Source organism: Rhipicephalus sanguineus, chromosome 7 (assembly GCF_013339695.2).
Source record: "Rhipicephalus sanguineus isolate Rsan-2018 chromosome 7, BIME_Rsan_1.4, whole genome shotgun sequence".
Taxonomy (NCBI): Eukaryota; Metazoa; Arthropoda; class Arachnida; order Ixodida; family Ixodidae; genus Rhipicephalus; species Rhipicephalus sanguineus.
Window position 1 is genome coordinate 82280830 of NC_051182.1, and position 25618 is coordinate 82306447.

Below are 25618 nucleotides of genomic sequence, written 5' to 3' on the forward strand. Positions count from 1 at the left end.
TGACTTTCATTTTACCCTGTTTCACTGAAAAGGTTACCTCCCACATCTTCCCAATGCTATACACAGGGGATGCAAAATCTCTGGGAACCCTCGCCAATACATCCCGGGCACAGGCGCAAGTAGTTGAGCTTCTTTTGCAAGTAACACTGTCGCCAGCGATAAGGCGGCAGTTGCTCAATGACGCATATATAATAATTGTTGGTGTTTTACGTCCCAAAACCCCGCTATGGTTATGGTGTGCTAGAGTGGGGTATTGTGCCGTCTTCGCAGCAGACCAATGGGAGAACGGGGGTCACTTTTGCGATGACGCCACCAGAAGGGGGCCGCAATCTAAGGGTGTGCCCGGCGCGCGAAAGTTAAATCGGAATTGCGAAAATTTCTGCCGTTCTTGAGTCAAATGGTCACGTATCACGATTGAAACTAAATATATTTGCAAGATTTAAGCACTTACACTCATTTGGTTGCATTATTACAAAAATAAAGATGCTTCTGCGTCGTCTGAGCTTGCGCAATTCATATCGCTGAGCAGCGTCCCGGATCGTCTGCATGCTTACTGTTTCGATTGCAAACGGCATAAAAAAGCACATCGCTGTTCATTGCAGTGCATATATACGCCTGTCGAGCTATCACACTAATTTGAAGTTATGCGTCAAAACACACGAGGAGGTCCGGAAGGCTAACATTAGCAGTATCAGGTGAGTTGCACGACTACCCGTCACCTGCATCAGCCAGAAGAGTAGTCGCAAGGTTTTCGATAGAAAAAAATACAACGCTCAATGACGAGTGCTGCTTCATTCCTTTAGAGGTTTTTCTCCTCAAAGGGGCGCCAAAATGCAGGAGTGCAGCTAAATGCACCGCGGTGTATTCGGGGTGTTGGATTTATCCTATGTGAATAATTCCGTAATTCCAATTGGTCTTCAAAAACTTGAATGCATCAGGCTCCATCAAACACTGAGTCTGCCATGCACACGAAAAAAAATCGCTAACGTGTCATGAGAAACAGTAGGGACCAATTAGCAAGTTTCTCACGTATGTACACGCACGACCAGCGCGGCAACGGCAACTACCGATCTGGAGGCTTTGTATCTCAGCTTGCCATAAATTACTTCAAGGGGCGGCGTCAGCTGGCGACACAGCAGTACGGTGTGCTCTGGCACCGCACGCTGTCACCGCAAAAAGAGCCACGTTTTCGGCGCCGGACTGCACACTATCCCATTCTAGTACACCATACTATGGTCATGACAGACGCTGCGATGGAGGGCTGCAAAAATTTCGACCAATTGGGGTTTTTTTAACGTGCGAATTTAAGGAACACGGGATCATGCATCTATCCTCCTCAGTACGTGGCTACCCATACTGGTACATATGAAAAACGGGCACTGTGCTCCTATAGTTGAAGACAACTAGACAAAAATTAATTTCGCGTTGTGTGTGTGTCACTCCCTGTCCCATCCTCGTCAATTCAGTACTGCGCTTAACTTTATGCAAAAATTAATGTTTCTGCTAAGGGAAGCGTCGATTAACAAAATACACATCATCTCCCCCTACGGGCAACCATGGTGGGATGCGAAATTGTCACGGGGGGTGCGCATCGACTTTCAGTTTCTCTTATGTGACTTATGAGACGGTGGTTGTCGAGCCGTTTGAATTACCGCTTGCCGACGCTCACGGTTACGTTCGGCTTCCCGAGCCTTCCTCTTCTCCGCGGCGGTGGCGCTACCGCTGCAACTAGGGCCGACGTTGACGTTGTTCTTGGCGTTTAGCACACCGTTGCACAGAGAGGGAATGACGGAAGGACAGCGAACGCGCGCTTTCGCAGCCTCGCAGCTTCGAGATTCGCTTGCCGGCGTTGCCTTTTGCTTTCAGCTTCGCGAGAGTCCATAGCGCCATTACGAAGGAGAGTGCAACGCTTGCCGGCGTCGCGGTTTACGTACAGCTTCGCGAGCGTCCATAGCGCCGTTGTTAATGACAGTGCAACGGGAGCGAGCGCGCGCGGTATTATATACGAGCGCACAGCTGTGGCGGAAATAGAGAAACGGGAGAGGAGAAACGAAGCGGAGGGATTGCTCATGACACCTCCTCCCGCCTCCTCGCGCTCACGCGAGAAAGAGGGGAAAGTTGGCGTATGCTCAGTATGGGTGCGGACGCCGCAGAACGGACACTGCCCCGAGCATAAGATGCTTTCGCATCTAATATCGAAGACATGTCGTCGTGGGCCCATCTGTGCATTCACAGTAAAAACAAGTATGAAGGAGTTACGCAAGGAAAGCGCGCGCAGGTGACCAGCTGAGGTCAATATTTTCTTCATAGTATTGAACAGCGAGAAAAGCTATAGACAAAAGCGAAGAACAAGACGTCTTTGGTGTACTCGATCCCACTTTCATTTGACCGTGTGTATGTTGTGCAGACGGGGCACTGCATTAATGTGCGCCTGCGCGAGCACAACAATTCTCTCAAAGGCCAAGCCAGCCCCCACTTGTCTCTACACTGTCATGAATTCGGATGTGTTCTTTTGCTTGGAAACACCACGATGAGTGCTCTGTCAGATACATGCATCGCTCAAGCCTGCATTGCATTACTTGACAAACAGCTCGATTGTCTGGGCGTATGAACATTATCTTAGCGTACGAAGATATCGCCTTGCTGTTATTCTACTAGTTTTATCTTGTTTTTCTTACGGGATTTCTCGTATGTGCGTGCCCCTCGCCTTCCTTCTCTCTCTCTCCCCCCTGCACCTCTTGCGCAGACTTTGAATCTGTCTCGAAAATTTCCCATATATTAGCTTGTTCCCAGGAATAAACATAAGTTGATAGTCAGCGCTTTTCCGTCTCTCTTTCTCACGTTCAGTATTTTGTCATTTCTTGCGCTGTTCCACAATGAACCATTACCAACTGGCACAGCTCACCATGCTTCTACTTCAAGGCCAGCTATATAAGAACGCCCTACAGCATTGTCGATGCTACACTGCTCGGTGGTAACTATGCAATGAAATACGGCTGCGGGCAGGTTCACAAATATATTTTTTAGGAGAGACCACCAAAAGTTTGTAAAAATTTCATGCAACTCACCGGTAAATTCGTTCTCTATGTTTCGAACCCTGCAATGAAAACGCAAGCATAAACAATTGAAAAGCCATAAGATTTATTCAAACGTCTTACATTACATTTTTTAATTATGCAGCACACACAACAGATGCGTAGTGACAAGGGCACAAGAAGCGCTGACTCGCACTGAAAAGTCTGTTAAAAAAATGGAAAAGGCAGGCGAACTCAAACTGCACAGTCTCCACAACATAACAATCTTGACAACTTGATAAAGAGGCATAAAAACAACATGTCTCACTAAACGAACATCTTGTAACAGTGCAAAAAGGTAGCACATATGCATGACAACGCGTCATCAGAAAATTATGACGAAGAAGCAACAACAGACACTCCAAGAAATTGATTTCGTTCCGCGATAATACCACTAAAGGAGAACAAAGGCAGCTATCACAAGCCACAATCGTTCTTAATGGAAACAGTTTCCTTTATTTCGTGCGCCATGAATTCTTCGTGTCTATATAGAACAGTCGTCATACTCTATATATCAGACGGAATTCTTGACGTTACTTCCAAAAAAAAATGTGAAAACGAATCCCATAATCCCACCTCCGTGGCTCGCGAGAGCGAAGTTTAAATTAAGATATGTGCATTGCTTCTAAGGAAGCTTTAGTAATTGATGATTTTAACGGGAAAGTGTTTCATTACGGGGCCTCAAAGACGTCACTAACGGCATTTCCCTCACGGAAATGAGGTCAGTAAGTACCACAGGGAATAATGAGAACAAAATCGAAAAGAAATAATCTCGCTGTCACTGATATCATGACAGAGAAACCCACATCTCGGTACGCGACGATAGGTACCGGGCGCTGTACCCATTCAGCTACCGACTTTTTAGATGCGAAGCAGCTTTTGCTCGGGGCTGTGTCTGTCCTTCCCTCACGCGTCCGCTTCCCACTGCGCATACGCCAACTCTACCGCCCCTCCTCGCGCTCACGCGAGGAGGTGGGGTGGAGGAGGTGGCGTGAGCGCAGTCTCCACTTTGTTTCTCCTCTCCCGTTTCTCTCTCTCCGCCCCAGCTGTGCGCTCGTATATAATGCGGCGCGCGTTCGCTCCCGTTGCACTCCCGCAACGGCGCTCTGGACGCTCGCGAAGCTGCACGAAGCTGAGAAAACACCTGTCTTTCTCTCTCTGTTTCACTCTTTCACTTCGCCTTTATTTTTATGTATTTCTCTCTTCTCTCTTTGTATGCTTTTTTTTCATTTCTATTTCTCGCTCTATTTATTTTCCTTTGCCGCTCTTTGTATCTTTCTTTCTCTTTCATCTATTTCTCTCTCGGTATTCGCTCTGCTTATGTGTTTCTGCCCATCTACCGGTGTGTGTACCTGTTCTTCTAGAACGCGAAATTTATAATTTTTGGTAACGCGAACTCGATGTGATAGGTATAATGTTTAAGGCGAAAGCCTTGGATGCCTGATTTTTCACTACTCATGCGTCAACATGAGTAATACAAAACAGATCATCCCGTGATGACTTCACCACATGGCGTTACCTTGGCATCACAGGTCGCCAAAAATTTTGACATCGGCATGACGTCTGATAACGTCACATGAAATCGTCGCTGTGCATTGCCTCCATGATCGGTGGTCCGATCGGGGGTCGGTGGTCCGATCCTGGAGGCAGTGGAAAACCACGTGAGGTGCAGAAAGCGTTTGTACGGAGGTGGGGCAGGATAGACACATCTACTAAAGAAAAAGGAGATGGCTTTCGCCGTCGAGTCGTGTTTGTCTAATGCATAAAGGACCCTGTGAGTTTTTCAACGAATGATGGGGCTTACTCTCCAAGAAGTGCTTCTCGCAAACGTAGTCTCGAGACGTGAACTCTCTATCTTTCCTTTGTATTGCACGCGCCACGCATGCAACCTCACAGGGTCGCTAGGTACCTTTAAGGTTGCGTACCCACTCCTTGCAGGACGCGTACCCGCTGTTACAGTACGGCATGAAACATTGCCGCCCAATCCTAAAGGAGCACTGGTAGAAATGTGCAAAGTGCTCCCCTTTGTTCACTGATCAATACTTCTTTCCAAGTGCCTTTGTTGCGGCGTGAAAAGTCCGCGGGAAAATCGAGAAGCCAGCGCCGCCTGCACAACGCGGAAAACAGAGAGCGCTATGGCGACAGAAAGCCTGCAAATGCGAAGCAATGCATCGCAGCTTGCCCACGCGAATTCGGATCCCCACTCCCCCCGCCTCCACAAGGCCATCTACGCAAGCATGCGTACAACAAGCGATCTAAGCGCGAGGGGCCTATGCATGCGGCAGACGTCGTCTTCTTAGGGGCCATAACTAGCAGCTCGTTTGAAGCGATGTACGGCCTATAATTCGGGCAGTATCTATTAGTAACTGCGCAAAACATCTGTCACATCAATTAATTGTTGTCACAGACAGAAATCTGGGAAATTTCTCAATGCGCGAGGCATTATCACAATTTTCATATGTCGTGTTCATAGAAGAGCATGGAAACGATGAGAACACGGCGCAAGCGCCATCTATCGTGCGGCGGCAAAAACCGCGTTTCCTCCTTGACTAGGGTGCCTTGATGCCCGCGCGCTCCGCTGAGGGTGAGGACAGGCGCGTCGTCTGCTACGACGGCCGCCATTGCGAATCCCGCCGCAGCTCGGCAGCATGCGAAACGCGCTACACAAAGCGCTTGCGGTGCGCGGATATGTCCGGAAATAAGTGCACGCTAGTGAGCTTTCTCTTCTTCTTTTCTTTTTTGAAGCTTGGGCAGCTTTTATTGCTGTTCTTGCCTAAATGTTTATTAAGGAAGCATGTAATTCATGTAAGCTGACGGCCTGTGCATGTCTTATGCGCTAGATGTAGACGTAGACTGTTATGTTGAAAACGAATCCTCTTCCTTACGCCGGAAACGAAAAACTCTAAAGCCTTACTTAATTTTCTCGTAAGCTCTGCATTCCAAATGCACAAATAATCGTTTAAAGTATTTGTATACGTGTCAGCAGCAGCAGTATATGTATCTGAACACACACAATTAAGTGTTGCGAAGCTACCTAAGCGCGATTAAGGTGGCTCATTTTGCTAAGTTTGCAAACAATTTACTCGTTTATTATAAATGGCATCATACATATATTGAACACAGAATAAAGGGCCGAGGGGCAGTATGGTGCGAATATCCTGCTAAAATGAAACGAAAGCTTCTTTATCATTATTATTGCTGACATTTCTTGTTCACAATCTGTAGCCGCTACTGTATCGGCACTCGAGTTGCACCTTGAGTCCTTATCAAAACGATGAATACGTTGTTCAGTAGTATGCCGTAAAACTTTGCATGCGCGCAGTATCATTGCGTTTTTCCTTCTTCTTTTTGTATCTGCAGTTTCTTTCTCTGTATCTGCAGGTTTTCTCGCATGCCCAAATTATTGAGTGTTTCCTATACTGTTTTACACTTTGTGCGGCATATGCACGGCGTCGTTTATTTGTCTATTTTATTAATAATAAAATCTGGGGTTTTACTTGCCAGAACCATGATATGATTATGAGGCACGCCGTAGTGGAGGGCTGCATGAATTTTGAACAACTGGTGTTCATTAACCTGCACTGACATCGCACAGTACACGGGCCTCTAGCATTTCGCCTCCACCTAAATGCGACCGCCGTGGCCGGGATCGAACCCGTGACTTTCGGGTCAGTAGTCGAGGACGTATTTTTTAAGGCGAAAGCCTTAAATGCCTCATCGAACGCGAAATTTGACCGTCGGCGTCCCGCGTCTACGGCGTCAGCATACCACGACGTCGGGGACGAGGGATGCAAAAAATTATCGTCACGTGACGTCACCATATGACGTCATCACGGCTTCACAAATTTTGATGTGACGTCATATGATGACGTTATCACATGACATCGTAGCTTGGTCAAAAGTGGGCAGATCACGGAGGCAGTGCACAACTAGGTGAGGTGCCTCCGATCTTGGAGGCAATGCAAAACCGCGCTTTGGGCGCAAAAAACTGAGAAGATGGCTTTCGCTTTCAAGCCGTCTTAAGCGAACGCATAAGGGAGCCTGTGAGTTTTTATTTCATTAACTGGTTTTCCATGACGTACTCATTGTACAACTTGACTTTGTTTCTTGTATTTTTTTACTGACATAGCGTGTTTACTGTACACAATGCTTCCCCGTCTTCTTGTTGTTTTCATGCGTCTTATTTGTATAGACGCTTCGCGAGAACTGTTTGTATGCGCATCCCTGTATGAGCCTTCAGGGCTTACATTATTAATAAATAAATTATGCTTGCTCAAAGAAATAAAATACTGAATGTGTGTGTGTGTGTGTGTGTGTGTGTGTGTGTGTGTGTGTGTGTGTGTGTGTGTGTGTGTGTGTGTGCGTGCGTGCGTGCGTGCGTGCGCGCGTTAATATCCAGTGTACCGGCCATTTATTTCTGTGCATTAAAGCTGCGCTGACAGAAGCAATTACACAAATAAGACGCAAATTACACAATAAAACACAACTGTCACTGGTCGATTCAAAGTGATCGTAAATGATTAAAAAAACAGGCTAATTATTTAGGACAGGGCGAAAATGTAACCTTGAAACACAGAAACAGGGAAGGATAAAAAACATTTAACTGCACACATACATACATGGGCAGCACAGAAGGCGTACTTGAAACACGGAAAGGAATATAAAAAACAAGAACCCGGCGTGGTTTTAGTTATGGCACTTGACTGGTGACCCGAAGGTTGCGGGATGGAATCCCGGCCGCAGCGGCCACATTTCGATGGAGGTGAAAAGACAGAGGCCCACGTACTTAGATTTAGGTGTACGTTGAAGTACAACAGATGGTCAAAATTTCGGGAGCTTTCCACTATATACGGCGCCTCTCATAATCATATCGGGGTTCTTGGGACGTATATTCTCACAAATATTAATTATTAGGAAAAAAGAAGGATCTGATCTGCAAACAAACACGCATAATATATTCCACGATACATTTTAAATCACAAAAATAGCGAAAGGAAAAATCAAAGGCAGATAAGGACCAACCAAGTGCAGTAAAGAATGTTTGCGAAGAAAAATGCAGGATTCATGCACACGTGAACCGAAGCATTTTAAGCATGTAGCCGATATCAGTCTGTCCATTTATTACGCAAGGTTAACACCGGCAGAATTTATCCTTGCATGTGCATTCGAAATACCGGCGGGAAACTTACGCTGCAAGTGCATAATGTGTTCTTCGGATGCCGCTTGTAACGTTTGATTTTTACTGTCCAAAGAAACCGCGTATCTTCTAAAACGATACAGGTCCCAGCGTTTCAGGAATGATTGGTGCACTGCGGCACGCAACACCCGGTCATGGTGACGGTAGCGATTGCATAAAACTGGAGGGAAACGAGCACCGACCTAAAAACAGCGCGCGCGCCACGCACAAGTGACCGGGCGCGGGGTTCAAAATGGCGGCCACGCTGCCGCCAAGGCCGAGGAAGCGGCATCTGCCCTTTCAAAAGCTGACACCACTCTAAGCGGGGGCGCGCGCACGAGGCACTCTATCCTTGACGCTACTGCACCGCCCTCGCTTGCTGCGGCGGCCGAGCAGTTTCACCTCCTCAGACACTTCTTTCTGCGTGGCTATGCGAATGTGTTAGTTAACTACCTCACCTACCACAAGTGTTTAATTATGATAATGGACGTTAGTTGTCAGACTTGAGATGTGCTACCAGGCGTCAGCGTAGGCGCCTCCACGCCAAGCGGCACTGTACCCGTCAAACACCAGCAGACATTCTGTAAATTCTCATATATCAATATAGAATGAACTGCAAGAAAAACTGCAAGAAACGTTCCGTGGCCGGGAGTCGAACCTACGACCCTTCGCTCCAGAGCGTGGCGCGAGACGGCTCGGCTACAGACGGCACCATAGGCGTGCGCAGGGTTCCCCATTAGAGGGGGCGAATGTTCATCGCAGCGCCCCCCCCCCCTACTAAGTCAATTTATGAGGCAGGTTTTGCGCCCCTCCCCCCCTCTTAGGTGACTAGTGGGGTCAATGTGTGGGGCATATTTTGCGCCCCCCTCTTAGGTGATTAGGGGGGGCGGCCGCCCCCCCCTGCCCCCCTGTGCGCACGCCTATGGACGGCACGTTCTTCAGCTTACTGGACGGCAAGGCATTTATATACACCAACTACTGTTGGCGGTACAGAGAGTGGTGGCACTTGAGCGTGTTTCTGTTATCCCTAGCGAGGTGGCGCGAAGGGCTCGAAGAGCGCGCTTTAAAGGCCGTCGCCCCGCGCGGTGCGATGCGCACGCACCACTATAGGGCGTGGTCGGTCGGTCGTGCGCGGGCGCTTACCTCTTGATGAGGGGTGTTTTGTAAGTGCTCTCACATCAAGTTTGCGTTGAAGTTACAGTGAGGACGAAGGTCGCTTCGCGCACTGCAGTAGTCACTTTTGCGAAAGAGGGGAGCGCGTTGCTCGCATACAAAAATGTCACACGCAAATAAGTTAGTTCGTGCTCTTCTTGTGTATACCTGTGCGTTCATTTCGTGCGTCCGTCTTTGTGTTTGAGGAGGGCGCTTTGACTGTCGAGCTGCGACAGTTAGTTCGCGCTCATCCTGTGCATGTTGTTTCTGTGCGTCCTTACTGCTCGAGCAGCGTGTCGCAAGTTTCGAGCTGCTTCCCGCTCTTCTCGTGAGATTGCAATTTGTTGCTATAGCATCCATTTCTTCGCTCTTGTGCCGAAACAACGCACAAACAAAAGCTCGCCTCCGTCTGTGAAGACACGTTTCGCTTTCGTGTTATACCGATTCCTGTGACAGAGGGACAGGCCAGGTATTTTTTTTTTTGCTTTTTTAAACCATTCTACCCATATGTGTTCACCTGGAACAGCCTTAGGCAACATATCTGAGGTTTCGTGCTCTAGACCTCTTCATTGAGCCCTAATTAGGAGATTCACCACTTTTATTCATCTAATCACTTATAACGAAGCTGTATATCTCCAGGTTCCTCGTAATAATTGGGATGCATTCCGTGGCAAGCCATAAACACTTTTACTGTTTCTATTTGTCTATCGATGTAGCCGCCTACGTCTGCGTGCTTGGTATACCTTGGAATAGACCGAAATTAGCATATGAGGACATGAATGTATGAGGAATACGATAAATAGGTAATCATATGAATAACGTGGCTTGCCGGTCACGGTACATAGGGCTTCCATACGGGACTCTTATACCCTCGTTACACAGGCAGCCTAAACCTCGGTTAGTGTAACCGCGGTTACGCGTAACCGCGGTTCGCTTATGTTACACGGTATGCGAAACCACGGTTATGCCGCTAACCGCGGTTGTACCAAACCGAGCTTGGCGACCTCGGTTTGGCAGTTAACCGAGAAAATGGCGGCCTGAATGGCGTGAAGAACGAACGAATTGGACTGCACGAACCACGCAAAGCCTGATTGGGCTTTGGGAGAACAATTTGCATCATCTACGGAGCACCTCAAGGAATGAGAAAGTGGACGCGGCAATAACAGCCGAGCTGAACGCCGGACTGCCGTCAGACGCAGAGCCGTTCACGCCAAAGCAAGCCCGCTTAGACCGAGGACGCTTGAGCGCCGTGTAACATCGGCGAACCGTGGTTGGCGCTAACCGTGGTTCAACGCGGTTAACCATGCTTGGAAGTAATTGCGGTTAACTTGCCTGTGTAACAAGGGTATTATACTGAGTAGGCGTGAGTGGAACCAGCGCTTTATTCACTTAGCGAAAATGTGAAGCTTCAACTTTTTAAGCTTTTCAGACAGTGCAACAAACTGTTGTATATAAGATAATCGTTACATTCGAAAATGTTCCATCAAAAATGTTGGATCAAATACTGGAGTTCTGTTTATATGGAGAATTTCCTGTAAAAATGTGCATATGGAAAAAAAATGTCTGGATTTACGGCGAGAGAAATTAAAGGCGCACTTCACTTGAAATGCATCGTCGGCGTCGCAGTGGTAGTTCATAAAACATGCTATCGCGCTTAGTATGAGCTACATGACGCGAGCGCATGGCCGAGCGTTCTGCAAGGTTGTACAGTGACGCCGATTATAGTATATTCTTTTTAGTTATTGGGATAGAGTTTGGCTGTCCCTGTGAGCGCGCATCGCCTCCACTTGCTTGCTTTCACCCTCGAAGTTGTGATTTTCGAAGCTGATATCACCGCAGGGCAAAACGAGGGCGAGGGTGAAAGCAAGTGGAGGCGATGCGCGCTCCAGGGACAGCCAAACTCTCTCCCGATAACTCGAAAATATGCCACAATCGGGGCCACTATACAACCTTGCAGAACGCTCGGCCACACGCTCGCGTGGTGTAGCTCATACTGAGCGCGATAGTACATGCGTAGTCGGAACCCATGGCACGCCGCTTCCGGTACGCTGTGCAGTCCAGGGAATGCTTGAGTTCGTAGGCATCTTCGGAGTACGTGTTGGAAACGCTATGGCTGCTCAGGTAGGGCTGCGTGCACTGCCACTCGCGGAGTAAAGGGACGTGCGTCCGTGTTTCATTCAAGCGGCATGGACCGGGGGATATGAATGTCAAAAAAGGTCGATGCTGTCGCAATAAAAAAAAAAATCGTTGCACGCACTGCGCAATCGTATGCAAACCAACCTAACAACTTAGCTTAATCTTCAGGTTTCGCGCTTAACAGGGGCTGCGAGTGAGTTGATTTTTCATGCCGATATTTTCGGCTGTGGGTTGCATGCTGATGGCTTCACCGTTTCGGCAAACCCCTAGTACAGTTAATGGGAGATGACGGGAAGGAAGCTCTTCAGAGGAGTGTTCTTTTAACGTATGGCGTATCGCCAGAGACCGGTGGCCTAGATTTATGTTGACGTAAATGCTTTGAACTTTTGGCTGAATCATACCCGCTCTTGCATATAATTGGAGAAGCTGATAATTCGAAATGGAAGATGTTGAGTACAACAATACAATTTTCTTGATGTTGTTTTTTAAAAAGAATGTTTCTTGTGGGAATCAATAATGCGAAAAAAAATGTACGCCATATTCCATGCCTTGTGGGAATCGGTTTTATGCGAAGCAGTCGGTGAGTAATCGACTATGCTGCATTTTTTTATTTGCACCAAGAATTACGAGGGGGATCGACGTATTTTGCAAGTGCAGTAGTTGTGTGCACATCGTTGGCTTACCAGGAACGTCGACTAGCGCCGGCGTTTAAAGGGTAACTTCTGGTCTGACGCAACGTCAGCACTCACTTTAGAGCACAAACGTCAGTACTATCGAAACGAAGTGCACTTTATTACTGTGCGATGATGTCAACGTCATACGTAACTTTCGTTAGCGTATTCCTCCGGGCTCGAGGAACGCTCGAATATACCTGAATGTAGCGCTTATTGGACTGCTATAAAACCGGAACCAACACTGGAACGTTAACCCTACGTGACGCCTGTAACATAGCAGTATATATGTAATGTTTACCGCTTTGTTATAAAATAAATAGCCTGCACTGCTACTGCAATTGATCTCGCATAGACATTACAGTTACATCGACAAAGCAGTTACAAGACCTTGCATGCCTCTCTAACAGTATACCTGACTGCCACGCAGAATAATGCGTTGGTGCATTGTTCGATACCTGCTAGGATCGTGATTTTGATTTGTTGCATTCGGTGGGTCAGCACTGTTTATGGCACTTTTTTCTTAACGCTCTCGCATTTGTCTGTCTGTCAAGAACAGAGCAATGCCTCTTTCGCCGTTTCTGGGTAGACACAAACTGTCAATCACCTAATGAGGGAAAAAACTACGCGCCCAAGACACCGTAAGAAGAACGAAGAAGCACAGGTAAATAGCCCAGCAACAATACTTCTATGTCAATCACCTGTGGCGCAGACCCGCGTACAGCGGCCCGTGGTGTACCGGTGCATGCAGCAAGTGTCTCGAGGACAGTGCTTGACGACGTACACGACACGATTTTCAGGCTGTACATGTTACGACCAGGCAGTCATATTTGTCCAACCTTCTTATCCTCCCATACCAATATTGGTCTACACCAAGTTGAGGAGGCGATGACGATAACACCGAGACGTAGGTGGCTAGATAGATAGATAGATAGATAGATAGATAGATAGATAGATAGATAGATAGATAGATAGATAGATAGATAGATAGATAAACAGATAGACAGATAGATAGATAGATAGATAGATAGATAGATAGATAGATAGATAGATAGATAGATAGATAGATAGATAGATAAACAGATAGATAGATAGATAGATAGATAGATAGATAGATAGATAGATAGATAGATAGATAGATAGATAGATAGATAGATAAACAGATAGATAGATAGATAGATAGATAGATAGATAGATAGATAGATAGATAGATAGATAGATAGATAGATAGATAGATAACAGATAGACGATAGATAGATAGATAGATAGATAGATAGATAGATAGATAGATAGATAGATAGATAGATAGATAGATAGATAGATAGATAGATAGATAGATAGATAGATAGATAGATAGATAGATAGATAGATAGATAGATAGATAGATAGATAGATAGATAGATAGATAGATAGATAGATACGCTCGAAGTGCATTGGGTGCGTCAGGAATTGCATCGTATTTAGTAAAAACGGAGTGTGTGGGTGTTTGGGGGGGTTCTGTCGTATTGGTGAACAGCGCAGTAGAACCGCCTTGTAAGTCACTTTTTCGATAATGAATTTTAAATCCCACTAAAAAGCAAAAATGGCAACATCTTATCGACAGTCCAGCAAGTGACACGAACACCGAATATAAAGACGCTGTTTACGAATTTAGTCACATTTTGGTCATCTTCCATCGCTTCTCGTTGCGATATGAGGCACTAAATTGCTCTACCAAATCCGTTCCGACACTATGACAAGTTAGCTGCTGGTGCTGCTCCTTTGGGTATAAGCTTTGAAAAATAATGCACCGTATAAGCCAGTGCCTTGTGATTCCAGTAATGCTGCAAGAAATTCTTGGTTCGCCAGGGTGGGGGTGGGGAGAAGGTGAAGCGCGGCATTACTTTAGGAAAGTATTTTGCCTCCCCGAAACATGGGGTGCCGGACGGAAGGAGCACTTTTTCTTTGCGCTAACTAGCTTTATAACTTCACTGCAAGAAACACTCTAAGGTACTTTTAATTACCTACGCTATTATCAATATATAGACTTGATAGAACCCTTGGCGCAACGAGAAATACTTAAACTGGTTCCGTCGACTATGCGAGTACACAAAAAGTGGTCCTTTAGTAGTCCGACGAAGTCCCTAGATAGCAATCCATGCGTAACAGGTCTATGCTTCCTTTCAAAGCTTCCATAATCAAGCTATCTTTGTGTATTGTCGCGAAATTGGCTCGCATATATCCCATGCGAAAATTCAGGAGCTCTTAAAACGAACACGGATATAACGAATTATCGGTTATAACGAAGTAAGTTAAGAATATTCTTGTAATAGCTACAGTGTTACAAATAAACGTTTATAACGAATTTTTGGATATAACTAAGTAAGTTTCGTGGGAGATGCGACTTTGTTATAATGAGGTTTCAGTGTAATAAATGGGGGCAAGCGAAGATTGGCATGGGGCAGTCTTACGTACTGCCTTTCTCTCTTTCTTTGCTTCTTTCTTTCCTTCTTTCTTTCTTTCTTTCCCATTGTGCATGGATGCCTTTTAACGAAAGCGTTCAGTTTTATTATAGGTGGCGGTTGTCTCCGAAACGCCGGTTTCCGACTGAATCGGCGTGACGTATTTCGTGTTCTTTCCAGCGATAGTCAGTCTCTAGAACTGACCAACAAAAGGACCAATACACGGCTACGGAAACGCGGGTAAGGTATTCAATTTTCTCGGTGTCGGTATTTTTCAAAAATATCCAATTGCTGTTATCGACCTTTCTATGGAACTGCACCATTCAAATAGTTTCGGCTACTTTGTCATCAAATATAACTTCATGGGCTAAATTTGTAGCGCTACGTTGAGGTGTAGTAGCGTCACGCTACGTCATTTCATTCACACAACTACATGCACTGTGCTAATGTGACAACAAATGTGAACTTACTGGTAACCCCTGTGCGACGTAGCTTAAGGCGTGTTTAAATCCAGCGATCGTGTATTCATGGAAATGAGACCTCACGCACGTGGGGTAGTTGTGTTGAGAGTAAATTCCATCAGCTACGCGGATGTAGTCGCTCTGTTGCAGTAACTGAAAAAAATCTAAATATGAAACAGGGTAATGCAACACTACGAAATTGCCACTGTCTGTCAGGGCCATCCCATGCAATGAACGAGAATGAGGAGTTGGGTTAATTGGTGGATATTCATCGTGGAATAACTAACAGCGAAAGAAGGTTAGAAAACAGATAGTGGAAAAAAGGCCACAGTCATGAACTTGCAACTACATTTAATTTCGAAATAGAGAAAGAAATTATAGATAGTTTCTTCTACTGTTCGTATTCTAAGCTTGCTGCGCTATTAGTTATTACCCAATGAACATACACTGAACACCTGACGTGGCTCTTCGGCCTTACTGCACTTGCATGCCTGTGAGTGACCTACAGTGCTGAGACCTACTGGGTGCTATTTTGTGAACGGTGATCGAGAGGTCGACCAGGTGGCTCTCTGACCTCAGGTATGATTCAGGACCTCACGGATCCTACACCGCCCCTGACAGTTAGAAGTGGCACGTGCCTGGAATTACTCAAGCCCGTAGATGCACAACAGGTCTGCTGCATCTCACCGTACCTTAGCTCAGTGCACCTTATATCGAGGCTGCACTGCCGGTTGGGGTGTCATTGCACCGAACTGCCACGAGCATGAGTCATAGCATCTGTAGACAGAGGGGCAGTGTGGGGATGGCCGGCAGAGTGAGGTCAAGGACGAAAAAACAAGATAAGACGACGAAGCGCGCATGTCGCGCGAGGCTAGCGTGACGTGACCGGCGCTTGGCTGGACGCTTATGCACGTACCAAGGCCACCACCTCCTGCTTGCGTGACCTACTGCAGCGTGACTGCACGCGGCGACTATCCGGTAGTGTGGGTAATCAGATAGCTCCGAGCGAGTGCTGGTGCGTGGCACTTGTCGACACTCGTTGGGAGTTGGAAGGCCAAGGAAGTTGTGCCCCGGTCTGTCACCAAGAATGGCTATGTTTGCTTTGCCAAGGACATGCTGGTGTCACCGCGCCATCCAATCATGTGAATACTTCGCTTCAGGTGCGGCAGTGGCCGGTATGATAGCGAGCGACCACTTATGAGGTTGCTAGTTAAATGGTCTTACGTCTTTGTACAGCCGACTGGCTATATGTTATCGCCACATGTCAGGCAATGAGCAAAACAAGCCATAAAGGCTATTGCAGTAATCATAACAAGCTCAGTGTTATTTTTCAAGTGGTACCCGTTGTGGAGGAAGCGTGCGTCTCCGACAAAGCAGGTACCTAGCAAGCGTCAGCCTGTTTGGGTATATAGCATAGCTCGCTCTTCGTAATACCAAAGAGGAAAGAAGCTACTTATATTGAAACAACCGGAACAGAAATACCAGCGCATTTACCGGCACATAAGTCTCCACGAAGATGGCGGGGTATGATTAATAACCATGTATGGCCGTCGTTGTGGTAGTTGCATCGGTATAAAAGTCCGTCGCGGATAGCAAAATTCTGCGCCTAGCACTGCAACGCTAGAAGTGCCGGTGCTGTCGGAGGGCTTGACAAAAAATTCTGAATGGTGGTGATTCATGGGTCGTTTCGCTGCTCCGAGGCCATGTCCTGGATATCAAGTGGCGATATGGTGATTGCGAGCAGATGTGCTGGCGTCTGAAATTAGCGGGAATGGGGACAAGGCGTCAGCATCAGAGTGTCGGTGGCCAGTGCGACATACGTCGCGGATGTCGTATTCCTGGAGTGGGAGGGCCCAGACAGTGAAGCGGCCTGACGGGTCCCTGAGGTTAAACAACCACCAAAGAGCTTGTTAGTCCGTTGCGACGTCAAAAGGCCGACCGTAAAAGTGGGGCGAAATTTCTGAAGAGTCAAAAAAATTACCAGGCATTCTTTTTTCTGTTAGAGAGTAATAAGTCTAAGGTTTCGGGATTGCACATCTGGCATGTGCGACAAGCTATTCAGCACTGTCATGCTTACGTTTTATGCGCACACAGCAGCAAGGCCGACACCACTAGCATCAGTGTGAATTTTGTAGGGGCGCTGGGATCGAAGTGGCGCGAGATTGGCGGAGACGTAATTAGGTGGCGAAGAGCCGTAAGCGCATCATCGCAGGCTTCCGACCAAGTCGGTAGTTAATTGTCGCCTTAGACAAGAGCTGTTAGGGTTGCGATATTGCTAGCGAAATTGCGAACGAAGTGTCGAACATAGGAGCATAGGCAAGTAAAGCTTCGTAGCACTTTAAGGTTAGCGGGTTTCAGGAAATAAGGCACGGCCCGAAGTTTAGAAGGATGAGGAAGAATGCCTGCTTTGGAGACAAAGTGACCTAATGTAGTCACTTTTCGAGCTGCAGATAGGCAGTTTTTCAAGGCAAGGTGAAGACCAGCATTCTGGAGACGCGTGAAATATTGATTTAAACGGCGTATTTGGGTCGAAAAATTCGGACAAAACACGACAGTCTCATCGAGATAGCAAGCACAAGTGCGCCACTTCAGACCGCGCAAGATGCCGTCCATCATGTGTTGAAAGGTTGCGGGCGCGTTACTGAGACCGAACGACAATACAGCGAATTCCTTCAATCCATGCTATGTTGCATATGCGGCTTTCGAAATGTGGCCACAGCCATGGGCACATGCCAGTGGCCAGAGCGCAGATCAAATATACAAAAAAACTCCGCTCCTTGCAAACAGTCCAATGTGTCGTCAGTACGTGGCAACGGGTATGCATCCTTCCGGATAATCTTGTCTAGCCGTGTATATTCGACGCAAAATCGTATGGTACCGTCTTTTCTCTGAACCAGGACGGCTGGCTACCGATGGACTGCTGGAAGTTTGGATGACACCGCGTTTGAGCATGTAGTTCATATAGTCATTGATAATGCACCTTTAGCTCGCCCATAGGCGGTATGGACGTTGTCTAATGAGCGTATGGCTCCCAGTATCGATAAGGTCCGAAACAATTGTGCGGCTGAGGGACGCTGCTTGGCACTCAAACTAAGAAGCAAAACCATAGAGCAAGCGAAGGAGTTGGTCTCGCTGCGTCGTCATCGCCAGGTTGCTGGTGTCAAAGAGTGCGGCAGTGACTGGGTAGGCGCATCTCTCTCTCTCTCTCTCTCTCTCTCTCTATATATATATATATATATATATATATATATATATATAGAGAGAGAGAGAGAGAGAGCAGCGGGCAACCGATAAGGCCCGGAGATAGCTTTTGCATTACATCAACTTAAGTTGTGCATGCCGACATTCGCAGCGCGATGGCGCACAAGAAAACCTCGCTGTCACACATTACTTCCGGACCTCTCATTATCCGGAAACACAATAATGAATTATACTTAGTATGTAGAGATTTTATTTCTTAATCTTTCATTTAAAGAACTTCCTATCAGCTTCTCAGCTTGATCAAGTACAATATGGTAAATTGTTAAGCCCTTACCTTTCTTACTCTCTTAACTGTGAGGGTATAATAATCTGTGACGTTAAATTCAGGGCCTGGAAAGAGATTGCAAGGAAGGCATCAGAGGTATGCCACTGAAAGGTAGTGTCGGGACAAAGGAACTCGGCTTTACGCTGGATAATCTTAAAATGCTGGCATGTCGTTTCGTCTCACTTCGTCCTTCAAAAAAAAATAATAAATGTGCGCGGAACGTTGTAGTGTTTGAAACACGGTATCGCATACACTAAAAAAATTGGCATATTTTAACAACAAGTTCTATATCATGACATTTAGTTCGTTCAAAAGGAGTATTTGAATAGAATATGCCATCATTTATACAATAATAATTGCGCAGAATCAAATTCATGGGGTAAAAATTGTAGTTATTCTGACTACAATTTTGCTTGACGCCAGGAATGCTACGGGCAGGAAATGCATTTAGGTAACTCTAAGAAGTAAAGCAAATAAAGTGTCAGCAGTTGTGGCGTCCATGGTCGAAATGTCGAAAGCTCGAACGATGGCGGAAAGCAGGGTATAGTCGCCATTGAGTGGTGTATTAGGCACAGTCGTAACATAGCGTAGTTCAAGATGACAGCGCATAGAATACTCCGAAGCGAGATTTATAGGTGAAGAATCGCAAGAAGATAACTTTTTGATTCGATGCTCTAAACGGAGGACAATAACTGTCAATTTCTATCAAATGAGTTAAGAGTGAATGAGTTCAACAACGCCATTGCTTCGCTATGCTATGGCGTGAAAGTGTTTCAGAATAACGGTTTGTGCTCCTCTTGTCGGCGTGCAACCTGTATGGGATCGCAAACAGTTCGCGACCTTGACAGTTTCTCATTCCTCACAATAATGCTAGCGTATTCACGTCTGCGCACTTGGTAAACTCGGGACCATAAACGTCTTTGTGATAAGTAAAGGAATATTTCCTAGTCTGATTTTTGCGAAAACCCCGTTTTCGAGTTGTAAATTCGTGGTTTATTACGTCTACAACATTTTCTTTTTTTTTCATTTTATGTGTATTATGCGTGAAATGCTTGTACCCTGTTGTCGACGACCTGCAGATGACCACGAGCCAAAAATTAGGGCCGTTATCCGCGCACTCAAGCGAGAATATCTGGGCACTGAGAAGCGTTCTTCCAGGCATTGTGGCGGGAACCAAACAAGAACGTCCTGGCAACCTGTGAAAGCATTTAAACGCGCTCTCTGGTCATCATCCTTTTCTACAGCTAGGCAAAGATTGAGATTTAATCCACACAGTGACAGGAAACAATGGCAGTCATATGGGTCAGCACACAGTATTATGTGTGCGTATGGAAGGGGGGGTGGGAGGAGTGCTAGTTTTAGCCTAGAGTTTGCGTCTTTTACAGATCGACACGCCTCCATGCGGCGCGAGGAGGAAGCACTATCTTGATTATCGCCGCAGCGGCCGCCATTGCTCACACGCGGCGTTGCTTGAGCCACGGCCGCTTCCTCGGTTTTACATCCACTCTCGTGTCCACGAATTCCTTCGAATGACACCATGCATCAGACCGTCTTTCCGGAGTAACCGCATCTGCTGTGTGCCCCATTGCACGCAGACAGTTTCATAGGAGACAGCCAGATAGATAAGAGATTCAGTGATGTTAATATGTCGCGAAATGGCAGCTACATGTTAAAAAAGGGCGCCAGTGGCAGCGAGTTTTCAGCTTACCGCCGAAGCACGGCTCGGCGCGATAGTCTAGTTGGGCGCCATGTTGTAAGACGCGATGCGCCACCTATAGGCTACGAAACCAAACGAATTTTCTTCAACCAATGTTGTTTGCTGGCAGCTGTTTCATACTGACAGCTACTTTCGATTACGCACTTCTTAGATATTGTTAGTTCGGAAACTATTTTATGCATGAATTTGTTCTCAGCAATTTCAATCTAAGATGTCGATACTATGAATAGAGATCCGGCCGTGTGAACGTTTTTCTCAAATGTAGAACGGCAACGCTGAGGCTATAGAACAGAGATGGGTGGGGAAGTAACTGTCACGTAAAAAAACAGGAAACGTATGATATAACGTCGCTGATGGAACTTAAGTCACATAACGCGGTTGACACGCACCTAATGTGTCCCATTAGAAAACATACGCTGACGTAAATGTTTTGAGAAACACGACACCTGTTCGGACGCAATAACAGCTCGTTAAACTGTGTCCTGTGACAAAATGGACAATTTGCTCTCCTTTAAGAAGTTATCTCCTTTAAGAAGTTATCAAGACCAGAATTTCGGTCCGTCAGGTTTGCATAAGTAACATTTCACAGGCTACAAGAGTATTTGGCACTCTTAACGCAATATCGTTAAAGAGATCGTTTCACAGAAATTCCGATCTCGGCGTCACCGTCGTTGGTTGTGAGCCAAACATTGGCGTGTCGGTGAGCGAAAATCCAAGATTGATACAAATATCTCAATAAAAGATCTTCGGTATGACTGCGAATTGAACCCAGCCCTTATGGGTGACATGCACCTCTCCTACCACAGAGTTACGCCAGCGCTTGAAAGTGCTTCGTAAAAATGCCCTATAAGAATGTACTCTAGTGGCAGGAACCTCCTTAACGGCTGCAACCTTGTGCGGCAGAATCGTAGGATTGCACCGTGCGTCAAAACATGTGAATTGTGCAAGCAGTGTGTAGTTTAAGCCTCCCCACTCATTACAAAGGGTGCAGGTACGCGTGGCACCTTAAATACGCGTAGTGGGCATTTCGTCAATTTGCATAACGAGGAATTACGGAGTAGTGGGCACTTCACAACAGTACTCGCATCAGGCCGGATAGTTTTAAACGGCCAATGCTACGCGCACAAAAGTTCCTTTCTTTGCGTCAAGGTACCAGGCGATGCAGACGGGGCCTGATTACGCTACCGCGTTCTACTCTTGAAGGCAAAGCGTCCTCCAAGTGTTTTCTCGCTGCAATAAGTCAGCATTTGTAATGCACCTTTGACTGTCGTGCTATTTGCATATTTTTTATATCATATGATAACAATAATCGAAGTGTACAAACCATGTTTATAGCTATTTTGTGCTAATGTGCTGATGAAATATACAAAAAAATACTCACCGGAGCTGCAGCAGCGCAGCGTCCACAGACATGCCGTGAAGAACAGGAAGAACCGCGGTTTCATATTGTCACCTCTTTCGATAAAGCTAGTATTCTGCACAAGAAAGCGGTTCGGTTTACTACATGGAATTGATATATGGTATTATATATAATATGGCGAACATGACATGCGATATGTTATGCACAGTTGCCAGCAAGCTGAACTCGAACTCTCCTCAGGGTGTCCTGAAGCAGTTTGATTGACGCCATCGCCGCGAAGCATTGGGTTCTGTTGCCGAGTTGTTACCAATATATGCCGTCATACTGTTCATGCATACCGAGGTATTATCTCGGTGACAGAGCGCAGAGCTTCGCGGCTGGCTTCAGTCAAACGAGAGCAGTTCACACTGAGGAGCGGTCAAGTTAAGCTCGCTGACGACTGTACGTTCCTTTAAAAATTCAGAAAGCCACATTCATTTCACAGCCGCCTGTAGTTTGTATTCAAAATCGCGCCGAATTTTGGTATCTAGAGTCATTTTGCATTTTTAATGCCACCTTAAAATCATGTGGTTCTTGGTCAAGAACGAGGTTGTGACTTCCTATAGCACCTGAAAATATAGAACGACGAGGTTGGTTCGTGAGACGTAAAATAACAGTGCGGTCTCCTTGCGAAATAAGTTACCAAGGCGGAAACCTTTGATGCCTCATCACGGGAAAATTGGCCGTCGCCGTGGGTGTCCCGCGGCGCTGGCGTCACCACGAGTGATGGAAAAAATTTGCTTCACGCGATTATGTCACCTAATGCTTCATCTCATGACATTGTCGCGCGGTCAAAGGTGGGGCTATTTAATCAAACACACACACATACTCACACACAAGCATATATATATATATATATATATATATATATATATATATATATATATATATATATATATATATATATATATATATATATATATATATATACTGCTATGGTTTTTATTGGACGGCACTCAGCGACAATGCGCACTGGGGACAGTCAAGGCAAAAGCACGGGCTCCGAGCGAGAGCGGCGTTCCTTGAGGAGAACCAAAGACGACCCACTAGAAGATACTGAGAGTGCAACCCATTACTGAGTTCCAAAGCGTCGCTACAATTACTCCGGGTACAAAAAGGGAGCCGCCCGGCGACCTAACAGCTTGTCACTATGAGCGGCTCATAGTAGGCCTTAAAGCGCTCCACGTTTAAAATGTCGCGCCCTCGACGACGCATGTCCGAAGATGGTTCGATGGGTCCGATCAGGTAGTTGAGCGGGGATATGCGCGCGACGACGCGGTAGGGGCCGTCATGGTCCGTCGTATTCCGGCTGTTGTTTTGAAGAAAGGCCAGTTGCAGTTGTAAGGACCGAGAGCCATACGAGCTCTCCAGGGAGGAACGTGGACTCAGAAGTGGTGGTGCCGCCGCGAATTCTCTTCTGTCGCTATTGTTCGCGCGTTGTAAAGGTCTTGGCAAGCCCGCGACACTCTTCAGCAAGCCTGGCTGTGCCATAATAGGCACACACTCAGATGGATCCGGCTTGTACGGAAGTATCGTGTCAGTGGTGTGCGACGGGTGCCTTCCGTACAATAGGAAGAAGGGTGAAAAACTAGTAGTGCTCTGAGGGGCCGCATTATAGGCGTAGGTGACGAAGGGCAGAATGGCATCCCAATTTGTGTGATCTGCGGCGACGTACGTTGAAAACATGTCACCGAGTGTGCGGTTAAAGCTTTCCGTTAGGCCATTCGTCTGTGGATGGTAAGCAGTAGTTTTGCGGTGAACAGTATGACATTCTTTGAGAATGGCTTCGAAGATTTCCGACAAGAAGACACGGCCTCGATCGCTGAGCAGCTCCTGGGGTGGACGGAGCGCAGCAGGAAAGAGACAACATCGCGCGCTGTAGCTGCTGGGAGGGCGGTCGTTTCTGCGTATTGCGTTAGATGGTCAACAACGAGGATGGTCCAGCGGTTACCAGCCAACGTCAGAGGAAGTGCTCCATACAAATCAATGCCCACACGCCCGAACGGACGATTTGCGCAAGGTAATGGTTGTGGACCGGCTGATGACACGCGCGTTGAAGGTTTTCGGCGTTGGCAATCGAAGCAGGAGCGAACAAACTTCTGGACGTAGCGGTACATCTCTTGCCAGAAGTATCGTTCTCGAATGCGGTGGTAAGTTTTGGATACTCCAGAGTGTGCGCATTGCGTATCAGAGTGGGAAGACTCGCATATTTCAGAACGTAGACTGCGGGTATCAGAAATAGCCGCTGGTGCCCATCGGCCTTGAAATTGCGTCGGTAAAGCAGGTCATCACGAAGGGCAAAATGGTGGCCTTGACGACGCAACGCGCGACTGGTTGGTGTTGCCGACGGATCAGTGAGCATGTCTATCAGCGAGGCGATCCATTTACCCTTGCGCTTTTCGGTAGCGATGTTGTGACCCTCAAGGGAAGGAACATCAATGTGAGATAGTGAGCAGGGGGCATTGTCGTCAGGCAAGAGGGAGCGCGAGAGGGCGTCGGCGTCAACATGCTAGCGTCCGTTGCGGTACAGCAGGCGGATGTCGTAGTCTTGCTTGCGAAATGCCCAGCGGGCAAGACAGCCTGAGGGATCCTTCAATGACGACAGCCAGCATAGTGCGTGATGGTCGGTGACGACATCAAACGGGCGACCGTACAAATAAGGTCGGAAAGTGCGGCAAGTTGGGAAGGTTGGTAAAGATGCATAACTTGGACTGGCTAGCGCATAAAACACGGACACGGTAGCGATTGTGCTGTCTACGCCTCTACCTTTTGTGTCCATGTTTTATGCGCTACCCATTCGAAGTTAAGGTCGGAACTTTGTAAGGGCCTAGATGATCGCCAGGCACTTTTTCCGTGACAGTGTAGTTGGTCTCAGCTCTGGTAAAAGTACGACTTGCGTATGCGACGACATATTCGGAAAACCCTGTTTTGCGCTGTGCAAGGACAGCGCCGAGGCCTACACCGCTGGCGGCCGTGTGTATCCCCGTTGGTGCCGTTGGTTCGTAGTAGCGTAGTATGGTAGGAGACGTCAACAAAAGACGGAGCTTTGCGAACACGTCGTCGCCCTCGGAGGACCATGAATTTAGGGGGCCGTCACTTCCAAGAAGCTTCGTCAGCGGCGATATGATGGAGGCAATGTTGCGTATGAAGCGTCGAAAGTTTGAGCACAGCCCTACTAATCTGCGCAGTTTGACGGACGTGCGTTTGCGGAATTCGGCCACGTCCCGAAGCTTGGTCGAATCGGGAAGGATTCCGTCCTTGGACACGACGTAACCTTGGATTGCCAGCTGCCGTGCTGCAAATCGGCACTTCTTCAGATTCAGTTGGAGGCAGGCGTTGCTCAAACGCGTCAAACCATGCAGACGCTGGAGATGCGTGGAGAAGTCCGGAGCCAAAACGACGGCGTCGTTCAGGTAACACAAGCACGTGTGCCATTTCAAGTTGCGCACAACGGTGTCCATCATGCGCTCGGAGGTCGCGGGCACATTACACAGGTCAAGCGGCGTGACGTTGAACTCGTACAAGCCGTCGGGCGTGACAAAGGCCAAGAAAAGAAGACAAAGACAGCATTGACATCTGTCTGCCTGGTCCCAGAAATTGGTCAAATTGGTGACGCAGACTTCGGCTGATCGCCCTCGCTTCCTGATTTGCGCCCGCGTCAGCCGCTTCTCTTGGCCTACAGCTGCCAGTAACTCGAACACCGGAGCTCTTCCCGAGCCGACAGTCATGACCTCTGAGCAGGTACCATTATCATCGCCGCAGCCGCGCGAGCCCGAGCTTTCCGCTCTCAAGCTCCCTGAGTTCTGTTCGTCCTACTCGAAACTTTTGTTCGTCACCGTGGAGTCATTGTTCCGGCGTCATCGGC

General features: G+C 47.2%; 1 long non-coding RNA gene across 1 annotated transcript in view; it reads right to left on the reverse strand.

Moving 5' to 3' along the window:
• LOC119399566 (uncharacterized) overlaps window positions 1-25618 on the reverse strand; it is a 39668-nt gene that overhangs the window by 1059 nt on the left and 12991 nt on the right. The window contains exons 2-4 of the long non-coding RNA XR_005184895.2: window positions 21736-21829; window positions 18647-18702; window positions 15121-15264 (exon numbers count right to left, since the gene is read on the reverse strand). This is a non-coding gene — a long non-coding RNA (uncharacterized LOC119399566). The remainder of the gene's footprint in view (window positions 1-15120; window positions 15265-18646; window positions 18703-21735; window positions 21830-25618) is intronic.